We start from the raw sequence: 11,985 nt of genomic DNA on the forward strand, positions 1-11,985 counted from the left end.
GAGCTGTTGCTACTAATGTTCCACATGAACAAATGTAACTAAAATAGCTGACCTTCTAAAAACTCAGAGGAGAAAGATGCTAGCCAAGTTCTCCACCAGTGCATTTTCAGTAGGCATGACAATAAAATTCCCGTTTGGTTGGTTAGTTTTTTGTTTTTGCTTTGTTTCTGTGGTACTAACGAGTGCGCCCAGGGCCTTCCCACTGAGCTATACCCCAAATCCATTCTGGATTTTTGTTTGGTTGGTTGGTTGGTTTTTCTGAGACAGGAACTAACTAAATTGCTAACTTGCTGGAAATGGACTCCAGTCTGTGATCTCCCACCTGACCCTCGAGGAGGTAGCCTCACAGGCGTGTGCCACTGCCCCAGCCATTCTCTTTTTCTTTTTCCTTTTGTATCGGGAATCGAATGCAGGACCTTGCGCTTGCCAGGCATTCTGTTTTCATCCTTACCAAAAGTGACCTGGGGCAGCCTGACATTAACCAGCTGTGTTTGTGTTGTTTGGTTTCCCTGTCCCCACCTTACATGGAAAGTATCTTTGAAATGAACAGTCTGTTTTTTGTTCTTTGTTTCTGCTTTTGCCTTTCTCACTGGAACACTTACTGGTTTTGCAGAAAGGAGTATTGCCTGACTCTGAAATCACAGATAAAGCCAACTGAGACATTTACACTAACTTTTTGTATTTTTTTCCTTTAACAGTTATGTTCTTAACTTACTGAAAATGACATCGGACAGAGAGGAAATAAGCAGAAGGAATTCCAGAAGCATAAAAACGGCAGGTGCACGAGGCAGTCACTGCTGACTCTGTCCTAGTAACAGAGTCACTGCTCAGGCCTTGTCCCCAAGTGGTCAGGGCCACTTCTGAGGGCTGCAGATCCTCCTGCCTCCCCTTCCCCTGCTTTGCATCCACACAGCCACCCCTGGCCAGCTGCCAACTCCAGGCCTTCTGCCCGCACCGACGTTAGACTACAAGAACCTCAAGAGCTGCTACCCTCAGCTCTGACCCTGTTTTGAGAGCTGAAGCTTCACCTTTTCCCCAGAACGGGGATGAGGAGCTCAGAGGCCGGCCGTGCACGACCTCCTCCTCCTGGGCCCCCCTCCAGCCGGCAGTTGGATGGAACCCGTGTCTTCCACAGCCAAACTCCCCGTTACTCCACGGCCTGAGGTGGGCTGGAAGGTCCTCAGCCTTGGGGAGTTGCGCTTTCCCTCAACGCGGCAACTAACTGGCTCGAGCTGTGCGTTCCTGGGGTTCCCATTCTTGCGAAAACCCCCTCTTCTAACTTCCTGTCTGTTCCTTCTCCAAGTCCCCCCCAGCCCAGCGCCCTCTCGATTTCCCAGAGCATCACGTACCCAGAGCAGTTCAGGGCAACAACATTTTTTACTTTCTCTCTCTCTGTGTCCGTCTGTCTGGCCATCCGCCTGTCTGTCTGTCTGTGTGTCTGTCCATATGTGCACACACAGCACTAAGGATTGAGCCCAGGGAGCACTGAGCCACATGCCAGCCCTTTTTAAGATTTTATTCCGAGTCAGGGTCTTGTTAAACTGTCCACATGAGCCACAAACTCCCAATCCTTCTGCCTCTGCCTCTCTAGAAGCTGTGGTGAGAGGCGTGGTTGCCACACACTGGGCTGCAGCAGCTCTTGCTAAAGACTCGGGGAGGGGATACTTGGCAGCGCTGCCCTGCGTCTCACTGGCTGTCCCTCAGGCCGGGCCGCCTGCCTCTGACTGACTTCCTCCTCTCTCTAATCCTTTCATGGGCCCTTCTTTCTCTTCCCTGCCCTCCAGCAACTCTCTTTAGGGCTGTCTCTAGGAATTCAAAATTCTTCCCATCTTCCTGGGCAGGACAATTCAGTTGACCTCCAAATGTCCTCTGTGTGTAGCTCTTAGAGCTGAAGGGGTGCCCACAACCCACAGCCAGTAGCCCAAGGCCAGCAAGGTATTTTCCTAAACTCGGCCCCCACATGCAAAATAAGACATTTCTATGAAGTAGCAGCAGTTACGATATATGTAGGTATATATTTTTGAAGACAGGGTCTCACTCTTAGTTAAGGCTGGCCTTGAACTCACAATGATCCTCCTGCCTCAGCCTCCCAAGTGCTGGGATTACAGGCATGTGCCACCATACTATAGCAGAAAATGTACCCCTCCCAGTCTGTTAGTTGCCCAGGTAACAGTTCCTGTTATAAGTTCCGGTTACTTCTGTCTCTTAGAAACTGCTGGTCACAGGCTGGGGATTTAGCTCAGCAGCAAAGTGCCTGCCTGGCAAGCGCAAGGTTGTGAGTTCGGTTCCCGGTACCGGAGAAAAACCAAAAAAAAAAAAAAAAAGAAACTGCTGGTCACTGTGATGCATAGCTGGTCGCTATGATGCATATCATAAGAACCAATCAATAACTGACAAATACTCTGCTTCTGTACTCCCTGCTTGCTTATCCCACATGAGTCCCAAACTACCATGGATCAGGGCCTGACATTTTGAAGGACAATTGATTCCCTATCAGTGCCTGTCTGATGTTAAATAAATCTGCTTCCAAATCGTGGGTGTTGTTTTGGTGTTTCTGCTTGCTGCTGAAATGCCTGGCTTTGGTTCTTTTTATTTATTTATATATTTTGGGGGGTACCAGGATTCGAACTCAGGACCTTTCGCTTGCCAGGCAGCCACTTGTGCCGCTGAGCTATATCCCCAGCCCTGGTTCTTTTTAAAAAGTACAAATTCCTTCTTTCACCACACATAGAACAATGCAAACACAGCAAACTGGAGGGAGAGAAGAGGAGCTCTTTCTACGTTATACAGCTTCCCAGGAAACTGCTCCTAAATTTATCATCCTTTTCTTTCCTCTCAGAGACTAAAAAAGTTACATAGATTAAGAATTTCCCTTTAGGGGAGAAACCCTGTTTTCCCAGAAATGACACCAGGGATTTCTGTCCTATTACTCACATAGAGTCTGAGGGATCTAAGTGGGTCCAAGCTGCAGCCCTGCGGGCCAGTCGGAAGCAGCACATGGAGCTGGCCGAGAATGCTGTCACTCCTACCACTGGGACCACTTCAACCTCCACACTCCAGTCAGCCAAGAAGTCGAGCAGCAGGTAAACTGAATGCTGCAACTTCTAAAAATAGGATGTCCCAGCTTTGAGATTTGTCAAGACTTCCTTTAGTTTTACAACATTACAAACGTATCCTTCCCTCCTTTCATGTCTCAAATATCACTATAACAGAAATTAGTGAAAGGACTTAGACTTCTGTTAGACAGTAAGAACAGCAGCCCCAAATTGGAGTCTGCTGAGTCACGGGCCTCCGGAGACCTCACAAAATATCTGCCAGGTGTCCTTAGGCAGTCTGGGGCCTCCCCTGAGCATGGCTGGGGGGCCACTGGCTCAAGGGCGCACAGGTGCTGCATGAAAACTCATACATTGGACCCTAAAAACTATGTAGTCCCCTATAAGGTAGAGATTATATGGCTTACACAATGGCGCAAGCTCCCTTCTAAACCCCTTAGAAATCCTTAAACAAAGGGCCTTCTGGGGTGTATCCCAGGCAGAACCCCCTCCCAGCTAGCAGGAGCTTTATTTCTTTGCCTTTATATCTTTTACTCCCTTGCCTTTATATCTTTTAAATAAATTTGCTTGCATGCTACCTCCTCTGTCCATGGTTTCATCTTTGTCACCATGGGACATGACCCCAGAATTCTGGTAACAGGATTACTTTAGGAGGTTGGGCGTGGTGGCACACACCTGTAATCCCAGCACTCAGGAGGCTGAGGCAGGAGGATCGTTGTGAGTTGGAGACCAGCTTGGGCTACAAAGTGAGCTCAAGGTCAGCCTAAATTGCACAGCAAGATCCTGTCTCAAAGTGACAAAAAATAAAAAAAAGAGTTTGAGACCAGCCTGGGCTACACAACAGGACACTGTCTCAAAAAAAAAAAAAAAAAAGACTACTTACTGGCAGGCATGGTGGCCTTGTGCGGGGAGGGAGCAGCTTTCTGCAGTCTCCTCCCGTGAAGGCACTATTCCATTCACCAGGCCCTCGAGACTTTGCCTGATCCTAATCATCTCCCAAAGGCCTCATCTCCAGACAGCATGGCATTGGGACTCAGGCCATCAGCATCAACGGGGGGACATAGTTCAGTCCACATCAGGGTTTGCTTTCTGCTCTCGGCCTTTGAGGCAGCCTCTTCAAAGCCTCAGGGAGTGTGCGGTGATGACTGAGACCACAGTGTGCTATGGAAACTGCAGTTTTTACTTATCCTTCATGACTGGAAACAGGAAACCCTTTAAAAACTTAGTACCCTATAATCCCAGCACTCTGGGAGGCTAAGGCAAGAGGATCATAAGTTCAAGACCAGCCCAGGCAACTTGGCCCAGACAAGCCTTGTCTCAAAGTTTTAAAAATATCTGGGCACGTAGCTCAGTGTAAAGTCCCTAGGTTCCATCACCAGTACTGGAAGAAAAATGACTGTAAATTTTAAAGCTTCTCTTTACAGTCCTCTTTGGGTACTTCTGGAAAATAGTAGATAGCGGGATTCCTTTTTTCTCTGAACAAAATGTCTGCAGAACGTTCTTCTGGAAAAAGACTAGAGACTGGAAGGAGATGACAGTGAGTTCCTCTCTGCAGGGATCTAAAAATAACACAGAATGCTACATGTTGAAAGGCATTAAAAATTCACAATGACTTTCCTTCCACCCTTTTACGTTTCCATTTATGGACTAGGATTCCTCAGAACACTTTTTCACTACAGAAGCACAAAAACCAAAATTTCACCAAGGCACACTTATGATTACTGGTAAGAAAATATAGAGTCTTGAGACAGGGTTGATGCTTTGCTCTTTTTTCCTCTTCTCTTATTACAGTATTGATGGCACAACCATTTATAAAAGAATAGTAAATAATGACAGCTAATAGTTACTGACTTCTTAAATGTGCCAGCAATTTGCTAAGTGTTTTACATTCCCAATCTCACTTAATACTCACAAAAACCTCAGGAGGTAGATACCATTATCCATAAAGCCACAAAGTATTAAGTATTTATAATTGCCCTCCTGCTCTTTGCCTTCTAAGAAATAGATTCCCAAGTCTTTATTTTCTCTAATGGATGTTACTGTGGACAGGAGATAGAGAAGTTTAAAAAGATACACGGGAAAAAATGGAGAGAGACAAAGCTGAATTGGAATAAAGACATGAACTGCTGGGCATGGTGGCTCACGCCTGTAATCTCAGTACTCAGGAGGCTGAAGCAGGAGGATTGCCCTGAGTTGAATATGAGGCCAGCCCAGGCTACATAGTGACTTCAAGAACAGCCTGAACTACATAGGGAGACTCTGTCTCAAAAAAACAAAACAAAACTAAAATAAAATAAATAAATAAATAAAAAATAGACACCCCAAGTGGGTAGCAGGAGGGGACCGATTAGGAGTTTCAGGAGAGCAAAGAGAAAATAGAGGAGGGAGATGAAGGCCTGGGAGGGGAAGGGGCAGCCAGGGCTGGCAGGGTGCAAGCAGAGAGGAAAGGGTCAAGGGCACCACAGGGGAAGGGAATCTGGGGAAAGAGTAGGACACTGGAGAGGGCTTTCAAAGTTCTGCTGTGTGGAGTATAACTCACTCGTCTTCCAGAGGAGCCGCACTGCAGAATCTGCCATATTTCATCTAATCTAATCTCTTCTACCAAAGGGATACAATCAGTGGCATTATTTTACTTGCCAATAAGAAAGAGGAAGAAAAAAAAGAGCTATCAATTACCAGTGTCCAGCCCTTCAAAACATGTCCCAGTTTCAAAGAAATACAATCTACTACATTATATTTTAAATTTTTTTTTTCGTCTTTTTGAGACAAGGTCTCACTATGCAGTTCAGGCTGGCCTTGAGCTCACTTTGTAGCCCAGGCTGGCCTCGAACTTGCAAGGATCCTCCTGCCTCAGCCTCCCGAGTGCTGGGATTACAGGCGTGCACCACCATGCCCAGCTATATCTTAATTTTTCACAGATTTATGTCCTTTTACTTTTTCTAATGCATAGTTATTCCTGAAGATCAGAGCTGAACTGTTATATTTGAGTTTTACCCATTTAACAGTACAGAAAATTTACCCATTTATACCCATTTAACAGTACAGAAAATTGAGTCTCAGAGAAGTGAAGTTACTTCTGGGCTCACAGCTAATAAGCAGAGCCAGCCCAAGATTCCAGCCCCACCAGGCTTGATTCCCAAGCCCCTGTACTGTCAGTGCTCTTTTTTGATAAGACATAGAGTCAATAACTTGACAGCATTTGTTAAATCTATAGTTAATAACAAACTGACATCTGCATTTTAAAATTACAGCTTTCCCTACACGTCCTAATATAGCCATGTCATGACTCAGGACCCACTGCCACATGTGGAGACAAGTGCGAAGCCGTGTCCTGGGCTTCGTGGCTCAAGAATTTCTCTCTCCTGTTTCAAATTCTTTTGAATCAAATAGCAGTGGGATGGTCACATGCTCAAATGTCCATCAGTGCAGGTCTCAAATCAAAGCAGAGTTGGCATCAGTACTAAGCAAGCATTTTTCTTCCGACAGGAAGCCTTTTTTGTGACTCACAGAAATAGAAGAATGTCAAGCTCAGAGGCCAAGTTCTCAGACCAAAGCAAATATAGATCAGCAGTCTACAACCCTGAGAAAACCATCCAACCTCCCTAGTCATTATGATCCTCTGAGAATAGCAACCACCCCTGTTTATCAAAATCGTTCAAAGGAGGCTGGGCGTGGTGGCGCACACCTGTAATCCCAGGAAGACTCGGGAAGCTGAGGCAGGAGGATCCTTTCGAGTTCAAAACCAGCCTGGGCTACAAAGTGAGCTCAAGGCCAGCCTGAACTGCATAGCGAGACCCTGTCTCAAAAAAGACAAAAAAAAAAAAAAAAAAAAAGCCTTCAAGGGAGGAACAAAAGCTATCTTTTCTGTGAATCCCTCTCCCAAATCCTCTGGCAGAATTAATGGACCTTTCTGGAACCATGATACTGATTTTCTTCTCTTTTGTTTACAGGGAGCTGGGTTTTTTGTTTTAGATTTTTTTGTGGTTTGGGGGTTTTTTTTTTTTTCGTCTTTTTGAGACAGGGTCTCATGATGCAGTTCAGGCTGGCCTTGAGCTCACTTTGTAGCCCAGGCTGATCTCAAACTTGCAAGGATCCTCCTGCCTCAGCCTCCCAAATGCTGGGATTACAGGTGTGCACCACCACGCCCAGCCAGGGAGCTGTTGAAAGATGTCTCTCAAATGGATTGACGGCTCTCTGAAGGTAGGCTCGTGTGATCCTTGGCTTCTCTGATGGTTTATGCATAGTGGCACAGGCCTGTAATCCAGCACTTGGGAGGTGGAGGCAGGAAGATTGCTGAGTTCGAGGCCAGCCTGGGCTACGTACATCAGGGCCAATTTAAACTACATAGTGAGACCCTGTCTCACAAAACCAAGGGAGGAAGGAAGGAAGGAAGGAAGGAAGGAAGGAAGGAAGGAAGGAAGGAAGGAAGGAAGGAAAAGAAAGAAAGAAAAAGAATGAAAGAAAGAAAGAAGAAAGAAAAAGAAAGAAAGAAAGAAAGAAAGAAAGAAAGAAAGAAAGAAAGAAAGAAAGAAAGAAAGAAAAAGAGAGAGAGCTTGAGCACAGTGATAGGTATGTACTAGGGAGTAAATTCCAGGAGAACTGGCCAGGGTCACCTGCAACTGGATGGCTGAGAACTGTAATCCCAGCCTGCCTGGAACACCAGCCCCTAATGCTACCCCCTGTACCTCTTGATAATAATAACAACAGCCAGGAGTATCTGCACACACCTGTAATCCCAGCCCGCTGGGAGGGTGAGACAGGAGGAGCACAAATTCAAGCCTAATCTGGGCAATTTAAGGAGACCCTATCTCAAAATAAATAAAAAACATTTTAAAAGGTCTCAGGATGTAGTTCAGTGTGAAGGCCCTGAGTTCGCTCCTAGTGCCAAAACAAAATAAAAACAAACAACAGCAATAACAAACTTTTTTTTGTCTTTTAGACCATGCTAGGGATGGAACCCAGGGCCCCTGCACACGCCAGGCAATTACTCTACCACTGAGCTACATTCCTACCACAAATAGATTTAAAAAAAAAAAAAAAAAATTAGTATGCCATTCCTCAATCTAAAATACACTGGAAACCCTGTCCCACGGAATGTCAGCCTCAGGAGCAGTTGTTCTCCCCGGCTGTGGCTCCTGGCGGTCCCTGCTGCCGGCCGCTGCTGCAGCCACCACCTCCAGCCACTGTCACCAGAGAGAACCGCAGGCCCAGGCATCGCCAGCTTCGAGAAAGATCAACCTTCAAGGCGAGAGTGTGGTTTCACTTTCACAGCATCACGAGGTCCAAAAAGTTAGCCAAACCATTACAACTTGAGGGCTGTACATAGGCTAAAAGGAAAAATTTAAGGGAAAATGTCATTTTTCCTCAATTTTTATTACTAAAATTGTCAAAAAGTTGAAGTTTTCTTCTGTACTGTTTGTTTTTTTAAAAAGTTATTTTTGTATTTTTTTCTTTTCCTTTTGTCCTCTCCTCTCTTTCATCTCCTTTTTCTTTCTTCTCTCCTGTTCATTTTCATTCTCTTTCTCTTTTGCCCTTCTTTTTTTCAATGTTTAGGTTTCTTACCCTTTTTTTTCATTCTCTTCCAGAGACCTACTCTCTCTTTCCTCAGCTACTTCTTGAATTTAAACTGTCAAGGGAGTAAACATCGTCTCTGCCCTTCTGACTACTCCTTTGAATTCTGTTTTATTCTTTCCCTCCTGTGTCCTCTAGTTTCCCAAAACTTGAGTGACCATCCTTTAGTCTCCAGCCCTGACTGCACTGTATCTGCGCTCACTCCCCGCTTTAGCCCACCCAGCCGGACAGGAGAGGCGTAGCCAATCAGACAAACGAGGGGGAATGACAGTAGGGAAATACCTCTGGTGCTTACAGTTCCGGGGTTTACACTGCTCGCCAGTTACTCTGCCCGCCCAAGGCGTGGGACCCGGCTGTTGTCCTGCGTGTCAGGTATTGGGGTTCCTGTCAGTCTACTCAACAAAGGTGTGTGTCCTTACACGCCTCTCAAAGACCCCCCATCCCCGAGACAGTGAAGGAAGCATAGAGCGCAGACCGACACTCCCCTGGCAGGCCCTTTTGTCCCAGACTTGGTTATTTCTCACTTAATACAGAAAAATCCCCCAATTTTTTTCTTTTATTTGACGTTCTAAAGAATTCAGACCATTTTTCTTACAGAATGTCACACTGCCTCCTGTGTACATTTATCTTCCTTCCTTCCTTCCTTCCTTCCTTCCTTCCTTCCTTCCTTCCTTCCTTCCCTTGTTTTTGGTGCTGAGGATAAAACTCATGGCCTCATGCATGTGCTCCATCACGGAGCCACAGCCCAGATGTCCCCCCCACCCCTGGTACCGGGAATCGAACTCATGACCTCGCGCTTGCCAGGCAGGCGCTGTGCCACTGAGATAAATCCCCAGGCCCCTCTGCTTTATCCTGGATGGGTTGTCCTATAGGAATGCACACATCAGGTCCCCACTGTCAGTGACCAGCCTGGCCCACGTGGTTAAAGTTCTGACCACCAGATAGTTCCCTTGTGCTGAATAAGGTGCAGTGACGCTTTCGCACAGTGCAGTATCCTGTTCCCCCCGTTCATTTCTGTAGCCTCCAGTTCCTAGCAGAGGCCATCCCCAGGCCCGGGTGAGCTCTGCCTCGCCCTTACAAACTGTGATCGAGCACCAGCACGCGTGTCTCCCCGAGGCATTTCCCCTAATGGTTACTCTGGGTGACGGAGGCCCTGGGCCCCGAGAGCAGGTGCTGAGAGTCACAGCGCTTCCTCTGCCAGCGCCCAGGCTGAGTTCCCAGACCCTCGCTGAGTGCTTAAGAGGAGCTGGCTCCTTCCGGAGAGGCAGAGCGTGGCAGAGGCTGCAGAAACGAACATTTTTACAGCTGCCTTTTGAAAGCTGAGAGCAGTTTTCTGTTTTGCAAGAAGTGGAGATGGGGACTCCCCCTTTATTCTTGGACAAGCCACCTGCCTGGTTCGTTAATGTTATGTGAATGTTAAGCAGGAAATTCTCTAGCAAAATTGTTTCCTATGATAATGGAAGAGGGCTCTACGCTTTGGCAGAGTCTAACCTCTTCACGGATCCCTGCCCCCCAGGAGAACGTGCGCGCACATGTGTGTATGCGCGTGTGTGTGTGCGTGTGTGTGCGTGTATGTGTATGTGTGTGCGTGTGTGTATATGGGTAGCGTGTGTGTGCATGCATGTGTGTGTGCATGTGTGTGCGTGTGTGGTGTGTGTATGGGTAGCATGTGTGTGCGCGCGTGTGTGTGTGTGTAGTGTGCATGTATGTAGTGTGTGCAAGTGAATGTGTGTGGCCTAAGGATGGTTTGGAAATACTGTGGTTGAAAATTCTTGCTAGTCCAAGTGGACGTAGGTGAGGGAAAAGCCCAGAAATGGCCCACACATAATCTTTGCTGTTTTTTTTTTTTTTTTTTTTAAAGCAGCAGCAAAGTTTATTTGAAAAGTAAAAGTGAAGCCTGACGATCTTGGCTCCCCAGAGCGAGCCTGGGGCCGAGTGAAAGAAGAAAACAGGACAAAAGTACACCCTGGAGGACGCAGCACAGGCTATTGCAAGGAGAGCTGCCATGGCCAGTTTTTGCTGTTACGGAGCACGGGCCATGGAAGTTTCTTCAGGCTGAGTGGAAGAATCCAGGCAGATGGGTGCCTACGCCATCAGGGAAGCAACCCCGGGCATTCCCAGAACCCCCGGGGTCATCTGAGGAGTGGCATCAAGTCTGAGCTCCTCCGATACAGCAGAGAGTGCTGTTACACCGACAGGCACACACACGCCTCCAGCCCGAGAAAGCAGTGTGGGCGCTGGAAGTGGGGAATAGAGCTAAAAAGGACATGGAGGAAGTGCACCCCTTTCACCACAGCTACAAGAGAGAATGAGAGGGCACAGGTTGGTACCAGACCCTCTTCCGGCGTTTGTTTGTCTCAGTACTGGGGGTTGAGCCCACAGCCTCCACACTGAACGACACCCCTCGGCCTTTTTTAACTTTTTATTTTGAAACAGGATTTCATCAAGTTGCCAAGTCACCCGGGCTGGGCTTGAATTTGCAATCCTCCTGCCTCTACCTCCCAGAGTTCTGGGATTACAGGTTTGTGCACCACACTTGGTTCAGGTCTTTTCAAAGTTTAACCGTGAAAACACTTCTCTGCACACAGGCCTGGAGAGTGGTGCTCTATGCCATGTCATTAAAGGTGGAACACTGTAAGATAAACAGCAGTTCTGACACCTGCTGACCTTAATTCATCGGTTGGTAATGGATCGTCAGTAATGGTTTGGCCACCTAAGAGAGGATCTCTTCACTGGGATGAACACCTTATCCAAAGTCTCCTGATTTCCAGAATTCCTAGATTCCTTAAACCTTTTAGCCAAAGGATGGGGAACAGCCCACCAATCTTCACTTAAAACAACCATAGGCCTCTTACCACGTCTAAGAACAAGGCGCTCAAAGGAGTCACCCTCACAGGGTCTTGGGTAGCACTGTGCTTCTGCTTTGCGGGGAGGATAAGTACTGAGGTAGGAGAGGAAACAATAAAAATAGGTAGAAAAGAGACAAGGAAAATCAGAATTTTGGAATTGTGCTGTGGTCAACTAGTGGTCAACTTGTAACACCCCACTGAACTGAGTCAGGGTGGTGCTGGGTGTGGAAGGCCCACCTGAGGATCGTTGCCAACAGCATAAAAGCAGAACTCCAGGCAAAGATGGTGCGCTGTGGATTGTCCTGGAGAAGCTTGTTGTGGAAACGTAAAAATAAGGTTTCTTGTGGGAACCAGTTGACCTCTGACCCATAGATAAGCAGTTTTGAGATTACCCGGAAAGGAGGAGATGCCAGGAGGGCCAGAACATTATCTCCTGTCCCTTGGAAGAAAGAACACCTGGTGTTGACACAGAGTACCCTCCTCTCCCCTTGCCCATAAGTGGAAAACCTCCG

At 47.0% G+C, this 11,985-nt stretch overlaps 1 pseudogene; it reads left to right on the forward strand.

The window, feature by feature from the left end:
• The first annotated feature begins 2,997 nt into the window (after positions 1 to 2,997).
• Positions 2,998 to 11,985, forward strand: part of LOC102029094 — a 14,784-nt pseudogene continuing 5,796 nt past the window's right edge.

The sequence above is a fragment of the Chinchilla lanigera genome, unplaced genomic scaffold, assembly GCF_000276665.1.
Source record: "Chinchilla lanigera isolate Chin_1 unplaced genomic scaffold, ChiLan1.0 scaffold00023, whole genome shotgun sequence".
In the NCBI taxonomy this organism is placed as follows: domain Eukaryota; kingdom Metazoa; phylum Chordata; class Mammalia; order Rodentia; family Chinchillidae; genus Chinchilla; species Chinchilla lanigera.